At 35.9% G+C, this 17,286-nt stretch overlaps 1 pseudogene; it reads left to right on the top strand.

The window, feature by feature from the left end:
* Window positions 1–17,286, top strand: part of LOC141691403 (uncharacterized) — a 508,513-nt pseudogene that overhangs the window by 39,943 nt on the left and 451,284 nt on the right.

Here is a 17,286-nt window from a genome sequence, read left to right as displayed (position 1 = left end):
TTTGGTAAAAAAAAAATTGAATTCATGTTAATCGCCATGAGCGGGCTATCTATCTTAGAAGGTCCTATCTTGAGAATAAGCCAGGACGGTGGCCAGCCTTTAGTACTTGACAAGCAATTAAATAACATGTGGTATCCTACTAGGCTTCTATCACACATATAGATAGTCATTCGGCAATACCTCCCCTTCTGGAAGGGTTGTTCTTCTCAGCTTATACAAAATGAAAAGGAGAGAAAAGAACGAATTGAAGAGAATTGTATATGGAAAAAATACTGCCACAAATATCTGGCTTGGAATCTACCTCTGAACTATAGAGGTTTGTCATAGGAGAACAAAACATATGTGTATATATATCAACATCAAGTATTATAGCATCGCATTTCACGTGCCAGAATATTTACTATTCCGTCCATCATTCCATGGATCCCTGCACTTGCTCGAGCTCATAAACAATCACTTTTGAAACTCCCTCAACATCGAAACTCGAATAGGACCATATTTCAAAAAGGACTAAACAAACCTTTGAGTTAAGTCTTCTATTGAAGGCATATGATTAAGAATGGTATTAACCTGCTATCGTTGCTTTCATTGAAACTCTTCTGCAATTTTATCTGCTTCATATCATATGTATGTCAAGTTCAGGAGTGTTCTCCATGAATCATGAATGGTGATCATGTTACCTCCTTATAAGAATTCGATACGATACGTACGGACTCCGTATGGTTAGCTATTAAGACTTCATGGAAAACGAATGACTACAGTAGGTCAACGGTGGACCATAGTAATGCAGGAATGATTCTACGAGTAATGAGCCGATTACTTACAACCGTGAGAGTTGTATTAGAATGGATGTTGAGATTGAGTACCACTAATCGGGTCGTGGTGGTGTATAAGTTATCATTGATAGACTAATTAAGTAGATTATCTACCTATTGAATACTTATTCCTTCTTATCAATAGAGAGTCGTATTACTATACGAGGAAGGTTGCGGTGCAAGCATAGAATTCTGTTAAGACGTTAACCCTTCTTTTATGCTAGCAAGTGTGTGTTGGGCATTCTTACGATGAGCCGTGATCGGGTGAGCGTAAGATTCGCAGGAGGATGGTACACTGTGATAGTTGATCGCATCATTGATGTACCGGGGATGGAAAATGACCAGTTATTCTTAAATTCGATGGCACTGTGCCAGATAAAAGTTTCTTGATAATACCGTGATGTGTTGATATCTCTTCTTGCTTTGAAAAATTATTTCTCTTGGCACTTATTGTTACCAGCAAAGAAAACAAAAATAAATATATGGAAATCTGCCACCTAGATTAGCTAAAGTAGAATGCCCTAGTTTGTTCAAAGTATATTGAGAATTGATATTGTAGAATTGCTGTATAGTTACTTGCTGAGTTTTATACTCATTGTTTTGTCTTAATCTAACCATGGCAGTTAAGCAAGAAGATGGCCAGGCTTAGGCGCAATGCTCGTAAGAGCGTACCTGGTGGTCCCTATCGTGTTGAGGGCTTCCAGTTGCCAGAGCAGGTAGTTCAGGTTATGAGTGAGCTCGCGCCTAGAAAGTGGTGTTTAAAGATACAATGGGTTATCTGTCGGTTCCCAGCCGGAATCGATATTGATTATTTAAAAATAATTTGGGTTTGTAAGTAATATTCTGTGATTGGTAGTTGTAATCTTGTCTCATACTTTATCCTGTTGATCCTGTTAGTAGTTAATCGGGGTTTATGCATATTTAATTAGTAGATTAGAGGTGTGTGAGTCCTCATTTCCTAACCCCGAGATTGAGGTCGTCACAAGTTGGTATCAGAGCTACAGGATCTAGTCCCTGAGACAAGTTAGGTTTTAAAAAGGGGTATTTTGGGAATATATCTATATCGCGAGAGAGTTCGACTCATGTAGAGTTGAGTTAGACTATTAGGTATAGTCTAAGGAAAGTGTTTGATTGGTAAAGCAGAAACTAGAGTTAGGGTGTGAGTTAGCTGGAAGCTTTATTTGACCCTAACTTGCTCCTTATCAGCGCCTTCAGCATCCTTCGCAGGAGAAGCGGGAGGAGAAGCAGTGTTAGGATCCAAGATGCGATCATCTGGCTGAGGGGAGTTGAAGAGGGCATCTATGCTGTCCTCCGACTCAGCCTGCTCGGGACTTATAAAGTCCTTAGGGTCGACTAAGCCCGGGTGCTTCTCAGAAACTGCCTTTACGGCCGCATCCCATCCCTGAGTAAACTGTAGGGAATAAAGACCCTCATCATGAATCTCCATGAGATTCTTAAACTTGTCAGAATCCATGAAGTCATCAATGAGCTTATCCTTATCGCTCCTAAGTTTCACCAGCTCGGAATGAGCCTTAGCCAGCTCCTCTTTCTTCGTGTCCAGCTTCTTCTCTAGGACCTTGGCTCTCTCCTCCCATTTCTTCATCTCCTTCTCAAACCCATCTGAGTTACCCTTCCAGGACCTAGCCTAGTGGAGGGCCGCCTGGAAGTAGGTATTACTCTATAAAGAAATATGTATGAGTTAGCACAAGTTCGTTGAAATACGAGAAAGTTGGGATTCAAAGAAAAAGAGAAAAAAGAAAGTTACCGCAGCTTGGGCTTGAGAACCCAGAAGCTCAATAGTCTCGATATCACTCCCCGTAACAATGTCAGTAAAGTCATGGGGAGTGATGGAATGGTACGACCAATCCTTAGCATGTTTAGTGGATCCAACCACCGTATCGCTCCTCCTAAAGCCCCAGTTAGGCCTGAAGGAATGTGCCTTAAGTGTGCGATGCTTGAATCTCTGATTATCTACTGTGAAGTTATGGAAGAGATTTGGACTACTGTAGTGTACAACTCTAAATATAAGACCATTGTCTTCTCTCTCAAAGGTAATGACTATTGCATTAACTGTGATGAAATTCAAGCATGCTTTAAATTTCCTGAAAATAACACACTTGTTCCGCACACAGATCGTAGCACCATGCTTGTGTCTATGGGTTATTCTCTTAATCCTGCCAAATTAGGTGAGGTTAGGAGAATGGGCCTTAGAAAAGAGTGGAGCTTTCGCTCTGACTCTTTTATGATTAATTTAACCAAGTTATCTAAATCCAATTTGGTTTCTGAATGGGATATTTTCTTCGATATGCAATAGAACAAGTGTTCATGATCATAGTGATCTCTCAATAGAATCTTTTACTTCTATATGATAGATCAAGCTTTCGAAGATGGAAGCAGCTAAAGGAAGTAGTATCAGTGCGGTGGTATTCCGAATCTAACGCGTTCATGATACTAAGGTTGACGCGGTTATTAAAAGGTTATAGAATACTAACGAGCAAAAGTGTAACCAGTATAGTATTATGTACGGAAGATAGTAACGATTACGAACTGGAAAAGAATGAGTATTGAGAAACAAAAGCTATAATGCTAGAAGCTATGATGAGAGTCTGTGCAATAGACTTGAAAGAATTTGGAATGGTCACTTAGCACGGATTGAGTTTTCTTACGATAATAGATCGTATGTCAGTATCGAGATATCGCCTTATGAGATCCTTGAGGGAAGACAATGTTGATCTCCCTTATGTTAGGATAAAGTTGTAGAGCGCAAGATGCTCGGACCCGCAGTAGTCCAAAGGACCAAGGATATAATAGATCTAATCAGAGGACGGCCGGTAGTAGCCCAAGATGGACATAAGAAGTATGCTGATTTGACTCGAAAGGACAAAGAGTATTATGAAATAGGGGACCTAGTGATGTTAAAGGTATCCCTTGGAAAGAATTGATGAGGTTCGGAAAGAAAGGAAAGCTAAGTCTACAATTTGTTGGACCCTTGGATATATTAAGACGTATTGGGAAGTTAGCATATGAGCTAGCCCTACCCCCGAACATGTAGCAAGTTCATAACGTGTTCCACGTATCAATGTTAAGGAAGTATAATTCGGAAGCCAGACAAATAGGGGCGTATGAGCGCATAGACATGCAACCAGACGTAACCTATATGGAGCAACCAGGAAGGGTTATAGATTGAAAAGGAACAAGTGCTTAGGAGAATGGTTATCAAACTAGTCAGAGTTGGTGGTAGAACCACAATGTGGGAAAATTGACTTGAGAGTTAGAAAGTGCAATGCTAAGAAAGTATCCCTATTCATTTTCTATCTGATTCCGGGACGGAATCCTTTAAAGGAGGGGAGACTGTAATAACCCCAATTTTTGGAATCTTTGAAACACTGATGAATAGTGATTTTGCTGATTATGCTGATTAAGAAAACTTTTCATGCCACACTATGTAGGAGTTCTTTTATTGATATTCTGAGATCTTATTAGTACTCCATATGGTATATAAGTGTATGTAAAGATCGTCAGAATCCAAATTCGAACACTTTGATTTTTCCCCAAAATCCACCAGATACCGAAAGAATTGAGTATAAGCTAACATGATTAAAAGGATTTAAATTCAAGGATTATAAGAGAGGACCATAAAAGGAATATGAAATATTGAGAAAGGTTTAGGGGAACCCAAGTAATGAGATCCCGGATATGATCCCTCAAACGATCAACGAGAATGAACAATAAACGAGTCGTAAAATAATTAAACGACTAAGTAATGCAAGAGGCAAGGAGGAGGGTCAATTAGTGAAAGATTAATGCACTTAGTTAACATCTTACTATAAGGATTCAGCTTAAAAAGATGCTTCCACCATAAGGATGAGACAAGTGGCAAGGATTATGTAAGCTTGATGACATCACCATGCTTATGTCACTTTCCACTAATTTAAACAAAACAACTAGTCAAGTAAATATCCTAAAATCATTTCATTTCCCCCACAAGTTCAAGTCAACACAAGCTCTCATCTTCCTCCCCCATTTCCATTGCTCTCGGCCAAAACAGAACCAGCACATTAAAACTGTTGTATCTCTTAGATCATATGAAAAATGTAACCGATTCTTTCTCACTCAAATGTTGTGTTCTATAGCTCGTTGGAAAGGTATTTAGATGGCTTACAACTCTTGTTCACAAGTCTTATCCAAATAAGCATGGTAAGACCCTCATATTTACAGTTCTTTTAATCGAACTTTTAGAGACTTCAAAGCCTAACTTTGTGTTCTTGATTTCTTTGGAAAGATCAAGCTTGTAGGAGGCTCCCTAAGGCTTCCTAGCAACTTAACACCTCCCAAGGAAGGTATAAACTTCAAACCCTATGCTTTACTTTGATTATTAGTGATTTTGATGGTTGATTTTCTAAATGAGAAGCATGACCTTTGATTATTAGTAGTTTGATTTGGATTTGGAGTGATTTGGTGAATGAATCTTGTTATAGTTAATAAAACTTGATTGTGGTTTACTTTGATTATTAGTGATTTTGATGGTTGATTTTCTAAATGAGAAGCATGACCTTTGATTATTAGTAGTTTGATTTGGATTTGGAGTGATTTGGTGAATGAATCTTGTTATAGTTAATAAAACTTGATTGTGGTTGGTTGAGATGAAGAATCTGAAGAATAAGGACTGTTATAGTATTATTTAGTTGATGTTTTGATGTGTTAATGATTGTGGGTTGTTTGGTGAGGTTTTGGTGTAGTGAGAAACTTGGAAAACTCGTAAATATAGCTGTCGTAATGCCCATTTTTATTCAACTGCTTGTTCTTAGTGTTCAGGACAGAAAAATCAATAAACAATCTGTAACATTGCCATGTTTAGCTAGAGTGTGTTGTAAGCTTCATTTTGATATGTGGATCACTTGGTTCCGATGTACGGTTAGGAGAAATGACCGTTTTAAGTAACGTCGTTTCGCGAACGAACCATTACCCCTCTCCTTACTTTAAAACCTTTGTTAAGGCTCTTAAATGACTAATTGGAGTATGAAACAATTATGTAAAGTGGATTAGGCAGTTGGTAGGGTACTCGCGAAAGAATCGCCTTAAAATTCTTAATGGTTAATTTATTAAAAATGGTGGAGCCAAGGGTACTCGAACGACTTATGTGATTCGTTAAGCGTAGAAGTGACCATAAGCAAACGTTAGGGTTCAATTGGTTAAAGTCTAGTTTCTTAAGCGACCGTGGTTTAATTCCAACTTATGTTGTTGTTCATAGGTTATCGGACCCACTCTAAGCTTAAGTCTAACCGGGAACACTCAGGCAAGTTTTCTACCCGTTATACTGTTGTTGTGATGTAAATATATATATATGCATTATCTTGTGTTAAGTGCATGATTGTTATTAGCAAATCTTGCGATATATTGGAGCATGTGATATGGTAAATATGCATGTCTGTTTCGTAATCTTGATATCTAATTGTTGATTCAATTGCTTATAAGTTGCATAATACATATGCTAGAGATAAGCAGTAGTTGCGTATACCCTTAGTATAGGGGACCTAAAGGTAAACATTTTTCTAAACCGGGAGTCGATGTTCCCGAGTATAATATATATATATATATATTGATATAGTTTTCAAAACTATTAATCGAATAAGGTTTATTCGATAACTTTATTTTATTTAATGAATATTATTTTGAATATTCATTCGAGGACTTAAGACTCTGTTTACTTTATTTAATGAATATTATTTTGAATATTCATTCGAGGACTTAAGACTCCGTTTATTTTATTTAATGAATATTATTTTGAATATTCATTTGAGGACTTATGACTCTGCTTATTTATTAAATAATATTCTTTATTTTATTAAAGAATAATGTTTCGATAATCAATATTATTTTCGATTATTCAAATAAAGATCGTACTTTCATATAAGTATATCTTTGGTTATTTATTATTCATTTCAAGTATAAGTTTTAAAACTTTTACTTTAATTATTTTTATAAGGATTATCCTTATGGGAATATTATTTAAATAATAATATTCAGATATTTTCTAATATATCGGGACTGATTTATTTCATTAAATCAGCATTACTCCAAACATTCTTAAAAATGTTTTCGAGTCTTCAAAATGATTTTAAAACTTAGAGCGGATCCCAAAACTCGTTTTCAGATTTAAGAACTTCCTTTCGAAGGAGACTTGAATATTCGCTCAAAATCTTAGGGATCCGGCTCTGTGGTGTATTATATATTCGCAACGAGGTTGCTGTTTTGAGAAAACAATTTGATTACTTGCCCAATGTTCGGGAAGTAAGTTCATCTAATTGAGTCGTCATAAGCGACAGGCCGGGGTACGGTCTATGAAGGTGTAAGAGGCTGGGTGACAGTCCATCCACGCGTGAGTGGCTGGGTAACGGTCTAGCGCGAGGTCTTAATGCGGCCAGGGTGATGACCGGCGAGGAATTCATCCATCTACAGTAGAAAAGGTTACTTATTGGTACCTTTGCCTGATCAGCAAGATATCGGGTTTATGCCAAAATTATTTTCTTTCCAAATTCATTGGATATTGCAACTCTATTCATACTTTACATGACAGAGGTTTTCAGGAAATGTATGAGAGATATATATGGATATATATATATATCGGGACTTAATGAAGTATCTCGTAACTTCATTTCATTCAATAATATTTCAAAGATTGAATTTATTCAAGTATTATCTTGTAGTCTCATCTGTGTGATGAACTTTTGAAACTAATTATAACTTGAACGGTGGTAATTTAAGTAGTATTCGGAAAAGATATAAGTATATGGGAGTATCTTGTAACTTCATCTTTTCAACTTATATCTAGTAAATGATTATCTTATGCATGACAAAGATTTTCAGAAAAACGTTGAGACAAGGTTAGATATATGAGATCACCTTGCAACGATATTTTACACAGTTATAAACTGAAACTCTGTGTATATTATGTTGGATTTTAATCGTAGCAGGGGCATGGTAAAATACTTTTACACACATAAAATCCAAATAAAAGCATACAGATCATGAATAAAAATTCGAGGGATCGAATCTAACCTTTAAAATAATTCGGAGACAACGATCAGAGATCCTTAGCAGTTGCTCCTCAAGTGTGAAGCACTCCACCGGTATCCACCAAGAAAACGATGTTAAGGAAGAGGAAGGAGGTGGAGAGAATTGGGTTTTCCAAACTTTTTGGGTTTTTTGGGGTTCAATTAAAAATAGGGTCTATAATAGTATATTTATAGGCAAAATTTTCAGCTGAAATTTTCCCATAAATATTATTATTATTATCCCATTTATTATTCTCATTAATAATTAAAACATCTTTTAATTATTAATCCTTTTTCTAAACACTTTAGAAATAATTCTCTCTCTTGATTTAATTTCCAAAAATTAAATCCTTAATTAATAATATTAAGAGCTTTTCTTAATTAATTTATAATCAATTAAATCTCATTTAATCAATTATTAAATTTGCCAATTAATTATTTATTTCACAAATAAATAATTATTAGCCATTATTAATTAATTCCTCCACCATTAAATCATTCTCTTTTTATGGTGTGACCCTGTAGGTTCAATATTAAGCCGGTAGTAGAAATAAATAATAATAAAACTATTTTATCATTATTTATATAAATTCTCTAATTTATTAAATATGATTAATTAATTAATCACATTTATTCTACATCGTGAGGGATGCTTCTCAGCATATCGCGACTATCCGGATAATATGAATTCACTGCTTAGAATACCAAGAACCTATTCAGTGAATAGTTACCGCACAATAAACTCCTTCTACCCTACAATGTCCCGATTAAATACAAGGCATGGATCTCGTGTCAAGCCTATCTAATTTAATCACTTGCTTACCATTTACTATGCGTAGTTCTATGCAAATTAGAAACTCCTTTCTAATTTCATTCACTCTGGCCAGAGATTCCTGAACTAGCATAAGTGGATCAGCCTTGAACATTCGCTTCCTTCACTGGAAGGGGTAGATCCTTTATTGATCATACACGATCTTCGTGTACAAATTCCTATACCCAGTAGAGCCCTAATAATTGTCCCTGGAGACTAAGAACTAAACCAAAGCATAGTTCAGTGTACACAAGATGCCTATGATGATCTCAAGTCTAAGGATACTTGTACAACTATCACTATGTGAACAACTGCTGACACGTGAGTGAACTCCATTAGTTGTTCAGCTGTGCGAGTCATGTTCAGTGAACTTATTCTATAATAAGCACCTACATACTAGCTATAGTATCACCACACAAATGTCTATGAGAACAGACATCCTTCATAATGAAGCAAGCATAGTATGTACCGATCTTTGCGGATTATTAATTACCAGTTAGTAATCCTATGATCAGGAACTATTTAAGTTTAGAGTTATCATCTTTTAGGTCTCACTATTATGATCTCATCATAATCCATAAAAAGCTTTACTCTAAACTATGGTATATCTTATTTAAACACTTAAATAGATAGAGCCCGTAATAAAAACAAAACAAGTCTTTTATTAAAATCAATGAAATCAAAACAGATTACATAAAGAGTTATTCCTAAATTCTAATACATGATTGGACTTAGGACATATTCCTTTCATATTATACATGTCAGAGGATTTCAAAGATTTGAAAAGTATATATGTATACTGAATATTTTGCGACTTCGTCACATTAAAATAACAAACTTGGTTTATTTCTTCTTGACCAAGACTTTCATGAGTACTATGAGAATGCTCATATATTGTTAATTATAATACATATTATTTCGGTGGGCTTGTTTCTCACCCTTTCTTTCTTCTTTCATCACACAACAACAGATAGACAAGATGAACAGGATCAAGCTCCCAATTCGCGATCGGATATGAAACGTTCTACAGTTTCCTGTAGGCGTTGATGCCGTTGTAGCTGAGGTAGGGTCTACCAATAGGCTAGGCTTTCAACTTTTGTTGTACCAGACTTATGTATATTTATGAATTGTAATAATGGCAAAAAAATGTGTAAATTTATTCAGAAACCCTTTTGAGGTGTAATGACTTATAATTGTGGAATAAAATGACTTGTGTTATTTTTGGTATTCATCTCTGAGAATATAACTTGTGGTGTGTGTGTGTATATTGTGGGGTCACAGTACGCAGTAGTTGGTTGATTATTAAGATTAAGTATTATTTAAAGGGAAATGGAACTTGTGACAACCCGGATCCCCGACCCCGAATTTGGGGATGTTACATGGTGCCTAGACATAAGAACAGGTCAATTGTAGGCACAAAGTGGGTCTTTAGAAATAAGGCTGATTTTGATGGTACAATCATCAGAAACAAGGCAATATTGGTGGCTAAAGGTTATTCCCAACAAGAAGGTATTGACTATGATGAGACATTTGCTCCTGTTGCTAGGCTGGAAGCAATCAGAATCTTCTTGGCATATGCTGCTCACAAAAAGTTTAAAGTCTTCCAGATGGATGTCAAGAGTGCATTTCTCAATGGAGAACTTGAAGAGGAAGTCTATATTGAACAACCACCAGGATTTGTAGATCCTAAACATCCTGACTATGTTTACAGACTTGATAAAGCACTCTATGGACTGAAGCAAGCACCTAGAGCATGGTATGAAACCCTTGCTCAGTTTCTACTTGAGAGTGGATTCAAAAGAGGTATAATAGATAAAACCTTATTTTATCTGAATAAAGGTAAAGATTTGCTTTTAGTTCAAATTTATGTGGATGATATCATTTTTTGATCAATAAGTTTTCAAAGTTGATGCAATCAAGATATCAAATGAGTATGATGGGAGAGATGAGCTATTTCCTATGCTTGCAAATTAAACAGACTGATAATGGAATCTATATTAATCAGTCCAAGTACACAAAGAATCTATTAAAGAGGTTTAATATGCAAGAAAGTGCAACTACAAATACTGCTATGGCAACTGCTACAAAACTTGATCCTCATGAAGGTACAATAGTTGATGTCACAAGCTACGGAAGTGTGATTGGTTCCTTTTATACCTAACTGCTAGTAGGCCAGAGATTATGTTTGCCACATGTTTGTGTGCGAGATTTTAGGAAAATCCAAGGGAGCCACATTTAATTGTAGTAAAGAAAATTTTCAAATACCTCAAGGGTACTGTTTCACTTGGACTTTGATATGCAAGGGAAGCTGATTTTGCATTATGTGGCTACTCAGATGCTGATTTTGCTGGATGCAAAATAGACAGGAAGAGTACATCAGGAAGCTGTCAGTTTTTGGGAGGCAGATTAGTCTCATGGTTCAGCAAGAAGCAGAAATCTATTTCTACTTCAACTGCTGAGGCTGAATATATTGCAGCTGGGAGTTGTTGTCGGATGAGAAATCAGCTCATGGAATATGGATTATCATTTTCAAAAATTCCTATTTATTGTGATAATCAAAGTGCTATTGCTATGACAGGAAATCCGGTGCAACACTCTCTTACTAAACACATCAGTATTAGATATCACTTCATAAGAGAGCATGTCATGGAAGGAACCATAGAGCTTCATTTTGTTCTTACTGATCAGCAGCTGGCTGATATCTTCACAAAGCCATTACCTGAAGCAACATTACAAAGCTTGTAAATGAACTTGGTATGGTTAGTTGGGACAAATAAATTCTTTTGAATTTATATCTGATTAAATCCTAATGTATATTGATCAAATCCTGATATGTCCTACATGTTGTTTTAGATATTAAGCCAAGAATTTTTGATGTATTTTATTTTATGCATAATGAATTAAGTGAATTTATTTGCTAAATGTGCATGTATGAATAAATATATCATTGTCATCATTACAAATTAGTCTAGGGAAACGCACTTTAATAAGATTTTTGGTTAATTCATTAAGTTAACTCTTCAGTTAATTATTAATCAGATCCATGGTCTCTTGATAGTCCTTTCTATCTCTCTATCGATTATTTAAATGACCACTCATCCTTCAGTCAAATCACATCTTCTCATACTCAAACACATCTCTTCATTTTGATTTCTCACAAACAATGGCGAACTCCAGCTTGTTCTACTGCAATGGCACATATATTGTGACAATTTTTTGAAATGGAATCCAAACTCCATATCCCATCAACGATATTCCACATGACATCTGGATTCAACTTCCAAATGTCATCAAAAATAATCTTCTATTTTTCCAAAGAGAATTTCACCTCCACAATCTTAAACAACAGGAGAAAATTATTGATCTTGTCGTTCTCTTTGTTGAAAGTAGGAAAAAGCATTGAACATCCTCCATCTGTTTCTCTTCACCATCAGCTTTGTCAAGCTTCTTAGACCAAGACTGTTGATGTTCATCTTCTTAGACTAGGACTATCTTGTAACTTTTTTTTGCATGTAATCCACAAATTTCATGGAATGTACTCCTCTGATATATTAATGAAATTTCTTTTGATTGCAAGATTTAGTCTATGCTTATTTCACTATCTATGCATGTGAATGTTCTTATTGAAGCCTGTTATTCTTTACATCATCTACTTCAAATGTATATCTTGATGATTGTCTTGATTAAAATTGTGGTTTGCTAATAATTTGTGATGCTTTGACAAACAACTATTGAATTCAAATCGACATATCCTAAATTTGTCAAATCCTGACAGAAACGAGGTCTCAAATACTGACGACAGGTCAGCACGTTCTACTTCAGATTATTAGTCTTAATTAATTTATGAGTAGTTTTCTTGCTGCAATTAAGTGTCTCACTTAATTAATGGTTAATGGTGGATTATCTGATAAACAAATTTCTACGGTTGTGTCTTGACATATCTGTATGTAATTTGTCTTTACTTCCGTAATTTACTCCACCGTCAAATTCTATTACTCGGTAATTGTTACCTGTTCAAAGTCAAATTCACTAAATTACCTTCTTCATATGAATGTGTTATACATACTCCAGAGTAGTAAAGTTATATAACCAGAAGAAATTCTGTGATATAATTCATTATACACATAGTTTCATTGTGCACATCTCACTTATACTCTTTCTCACAAGCTATACACATCATGACATTGTCTGAAGTTTCACCACTCTTCAGCCAAACCACAATCATTCATGGAAATATATTTGGCACTAATAATTACTTAGCTCTGCTTACACATCAGCAGCTACCATCATCTTTTCATGATATTCAGGATTTTTTACTTCAATGTCCAATTGGGTATGCTCTTACGAATCCTGTCAAGGTGTCATACAGGGCTGTCATGCAGGTATGGAATACAGCTTTGGTAAATTCAACAAACACTGACTTTTCTTTTGAGTATGAGGGCCAAAGATATGAAGTTGATGCTGATATTCTGCTTCAAGCCTTGAGATTGCCTGTCCTTGATGGTGCTCCTGATACTCATACCACTGAGAAGTTGTTTGATATGCTAAGGACTTTAGACTATCAAGGAGAAATAACAACCATTGAAAAACTGGCAAGGACTAAACTGAAAAGAGAATGGAATTTTTTCTTTGATTGCATCAGTAGGTATTTCTTGAATAAGACAACAAACTTTGATGCTCTTCCAGCCACTTCTCTGAAAATTGGGTACTCTCTTCTTTACTCTGGTAATTTTGATTATGGTAATACTATACTACAATTCATAATGGCTAGGAGAGCAGATGCTTCAGAAGTGATAGGGTATACTAGATTTCTACAACTGATTTTCAATTTTTTATGCCCTAATGCTATTTTTGATGATGATGAATTAATCCCTGTTTTTCAAATTTCTGAAAAAGCAATCACTTATCATATTAAAAGGGATGAAAAGAATAAATTTTCAGGACCCCCCTTTCTTCGTAGAGAGGTCAGACAATTTCTGTTAAGACATACTCCTACACAAGTGCCTGCAAATCCTAATGCTGACACCTCTGTCACAGTTCCTGATGCTGAGAATCAGGAAACCACCCATCTTGTTTCTAACCCAAGCATTCTTTCTTCCAAACAGCAAACACGCCCAGCTTCTAAATTAGCCTCCTCTGCTATCTCTCAAAAGACATCAGTTGTAACAAAGAAAAGGCTGTTTAAGAAATCTGTCACATCTGGACAGAAAGCTAAACAAGCCTCACTGAGTGAGAGTGAGAAGAAAGAAGACTGCTTTCCAGTCAGGAAAAGAAGACTGATCATACATGATGATTCTGACTCAGATGATCAGATGCCAATAGGGTCCTTATCAAAAATCAAGAAATCCATTGATCAACATCTTGATGACTCTGTTGCCACTACTGGAACCAATGAGCCGACTACTGATGCTAGTGCTCTGCTCGACAAGCTTCCGGTAATTAAAGCAAATGCTGAACTCAAGATAACTGCAAAGAGTCAGTTGAAAAGAAAAAGTGAAGAAGTAGTTGGATACATCAGAAAGAAGAAGAAGACTCAGCCTATTTCCAAGGATGTCAGTACACAAGAACCTAAGTCTTAAAGGGATTTAGCAACTACAACACATCCAGTCACACAAGAACCATCTTCTCAAAGGGAAGATGCAGACACCGAGGCTGCACAAATCATTGTTAATATTGCTCAGAGTGATCTTCCTGCTGACTCTGTTCAACTACTACAGGAAAAGCAAACTCATCCGAAAATACTGTCAAAGGTGGATGCAATCATAAATGATCCTATTTTTGAGAAGAGCACACAAGAACCTTCACCAAGCATTGCTGAAGCAGCTCACATTTCTCAGACTCCACAAGAACCATCAGTTCAAAGTACTGATGTTGGTCTCTCACCTTCTCTTGATAGATCAAATCCTGATGTTACAACAGCTCCTACTCAGATTCATCCTTCAACTGAACTAGCTACTATTGATGATCCCTTACTGATTGCTAGTTTGCAAAAGCATCCTGATGTGCTGTTTGTTCCTCCACTATCCTCACTTCCACTTGAGGACTCACCTTCAGGTATTGCTAAATTCCTCATATATTCTCATATTTGTATGATTATAAATAGTCTATTTTTTAAGATTACCTTTATTTATATGACAAACATACAACTCTTCTCAGCCATCTCTTATTTCTTTGCTAAATGTGTGATTGAGGCTTTATGTGAGACTGTGTGAATTATCATATAAAAAAATTGAGTGGCAGTCTCCTGTACTGGCAAAATGAGCGGTAGCTTTGAGACAAGAATCTTATAAGTTTTTTTACTTATAAAGTTTCTTCTGTGAGAACAATATTACTCTTAAAAGTAATATATTGTGTGAGAAGTGATGAGATCACTTGAAAAGAACAGAGAGATTTAGGTGTTACCATGTTTCTGTTTCAGGATCTCATCAGCCACAGGCATCTCTTGCCAAGGATTTGGCTAAAGGCAAGGCAATTCTGCCTGATTCTGTAAATTCTTCTGATGGGTTGTCCGATTCTGATAATGACAGTGATGCGGATGATTCTGACACAGCTCAGCTTAAGACTGCAATCGATGCATCTAAGAAGTCCAATGTTGGTTCTTCTTCACAATTCAATGAAAATCCTTTTTATTACAATGCTGATGTTGAGCATTTCCGACAGACAGAATGGGATTATAAATGGAAACTTGCAAATACTTCTATCTCATATGTTGTTGGCCTGCAACATATTCATCGTGCCTATGATGAAATTCAAACTCCTGATCTGAAGTTGCATCTTAAGGCCTCCACTATTTATGTTAAAGGAATTCACTCTGACCTTGATGAAATGAAGAAGTCTCATGCTGCAGTCAAGGAGAAAATTGATGGATTTTTGCTTCACACACCCACCTCAGCTGAATTCAAAAGTGTGAAAAATACTATCATAGATGTTGTTGAATCTCAACACAACATGGCCTCTAGACTTTCCTCCTTAGAAGACAAGGTCTCTTCTATAGGTGACAAACTGGAGGCTCTGTTTTCTCTTCTTTCAAATACTGATGCCAAAAGGGGGAGGAGATAGTTGCTACAAAATGTACACTAGATTATATTCATACAAAGGATAAAGATATTGATGATGATGGTGATAAGAATAAGAATCCAGTTACAGATGTTCAAATTACTTCTACTGCTCAACAACATCAACATTCCAAGAAGACTGGTTCTTCAGGACAAAGGAAGTCTACTGGTACTCATAAAGCCAAGCACAAGACTATTGCTGGTGCTCCTGAGGATGATGATGTTACAATCTCTAATTTAGCAGATGTTAAGGGATTATTCTTTCCTTACAGGCATAAGGAAACAGGTGAAGAGATTGTCTTCTACTACAAAGATAAGAGGTTTGAGCAAAAAAATTCTAGGAGTGCTCTTGGGTATATAACTGAAGAATTTCCTGATCTAACACCTGAAGAAGCAGTTATGCAACAAAAGGAGTTAATGGCTCAAATTGAAGCTAAAGCTAACACTTCTAAAGGAAGAGGAAAAAGAGGTGGGAGATCTACAAGAGCTAGAGGAAGAGGAGGAAGAGGAAGAACTTCTAAATCAAGTCAAGTGACTGCATTTAACTCTACTTTTCTGAATTTTCTATCCAGAGAAGGTTATGTTCCTGTACAAGGACATGAAGGAGATGAAGAATGTCAAAAGCCAGAAGAGTTAATTATACAAAGAAAGAAAATATCAGCCACTGACATTGATCAAGCTGATACAGCAAATCAGAATGTAACTCCTGATGAAGACACAAATCCTGAGGTAAAAGCAGATCCTGATACTATGAACCTGATATCTGATTTTGACTCTGATGAAAAAGTGATCGAAGCATTAAATGAGTCAGCCCTTACTACAGTAGTCACTCCTCATATTTTAGAGGTTGATGAAAAAGAAAAGGTTGATAGAACGAAAGTTGATCAAGCATGCAAAGATTATGTGCAGAGAGTTTTGAAATCAAAGAGAGAACTATAGCATAAAGCAAAAGGGAAGATTCATCATCTGTCTACAAGTTATGCTCCTCTCAGCAAGAAGGATAGAAGATGGAAAGACATTTGAATATTTGATTATCCTAAAGGGTTCAAGCATGTTGAATTTTTGTCAGCAGGGTTAAGAGATTCTATTTCAGAACATGAAGATGTTGATAAGTCCATCAAGAAACCTTCTTGGGTGGAATACAATGAAAAATCGAAACTTGTCAAATCTTGAACCAGAGGAGGCATTGGTCATTCTGATATGGGGATTCTAAGATCTGATATGCTGGATACAAATACTCTGACTGAGAATCTTGCACTACACCATATATGGCCTCTACCAACACTTTTTTTGATGTTACAAGTAAAAATTTTACCTTAAATCACTAATATTTGATCTGAGGTAACATTTTTTTTAATGTTACAGTAGAGGTTAACCAATGTTACCACAGGCATAAGCAAATTGCTGTTGTAACATAAAAAAAGGTGTTAGTATTGATATTAAAATAAGTGTTACAATATAAGTGAAAATTTAGGCGGCAAAAGTAAAAACTAAATAGGCGGCTAAATATTCACATATTTGGGCGGCCCAAAACCAAATAACAAACCCGC

This window comes from Apium graveolens, chromosome 10 (assembly GCF_009905375.1).
Source record: "Apium graveolens cultivar Ventura chromosome 10, ASM990537v1, whole genome shotgun sequence".
NCBI classification, from domain to species: domain Eukaryota; kingdom Viridiplantae; phylum Streptophyta; class Magnoliopsida; order Apiales; family Apiaceae; genus Apium; species Apium graveolens.
The sequence above is the reverse complement of the archived record's forward strand: the minus strand, read 5'-3'. Positions and strand labels throughout refer to the sequence as shown.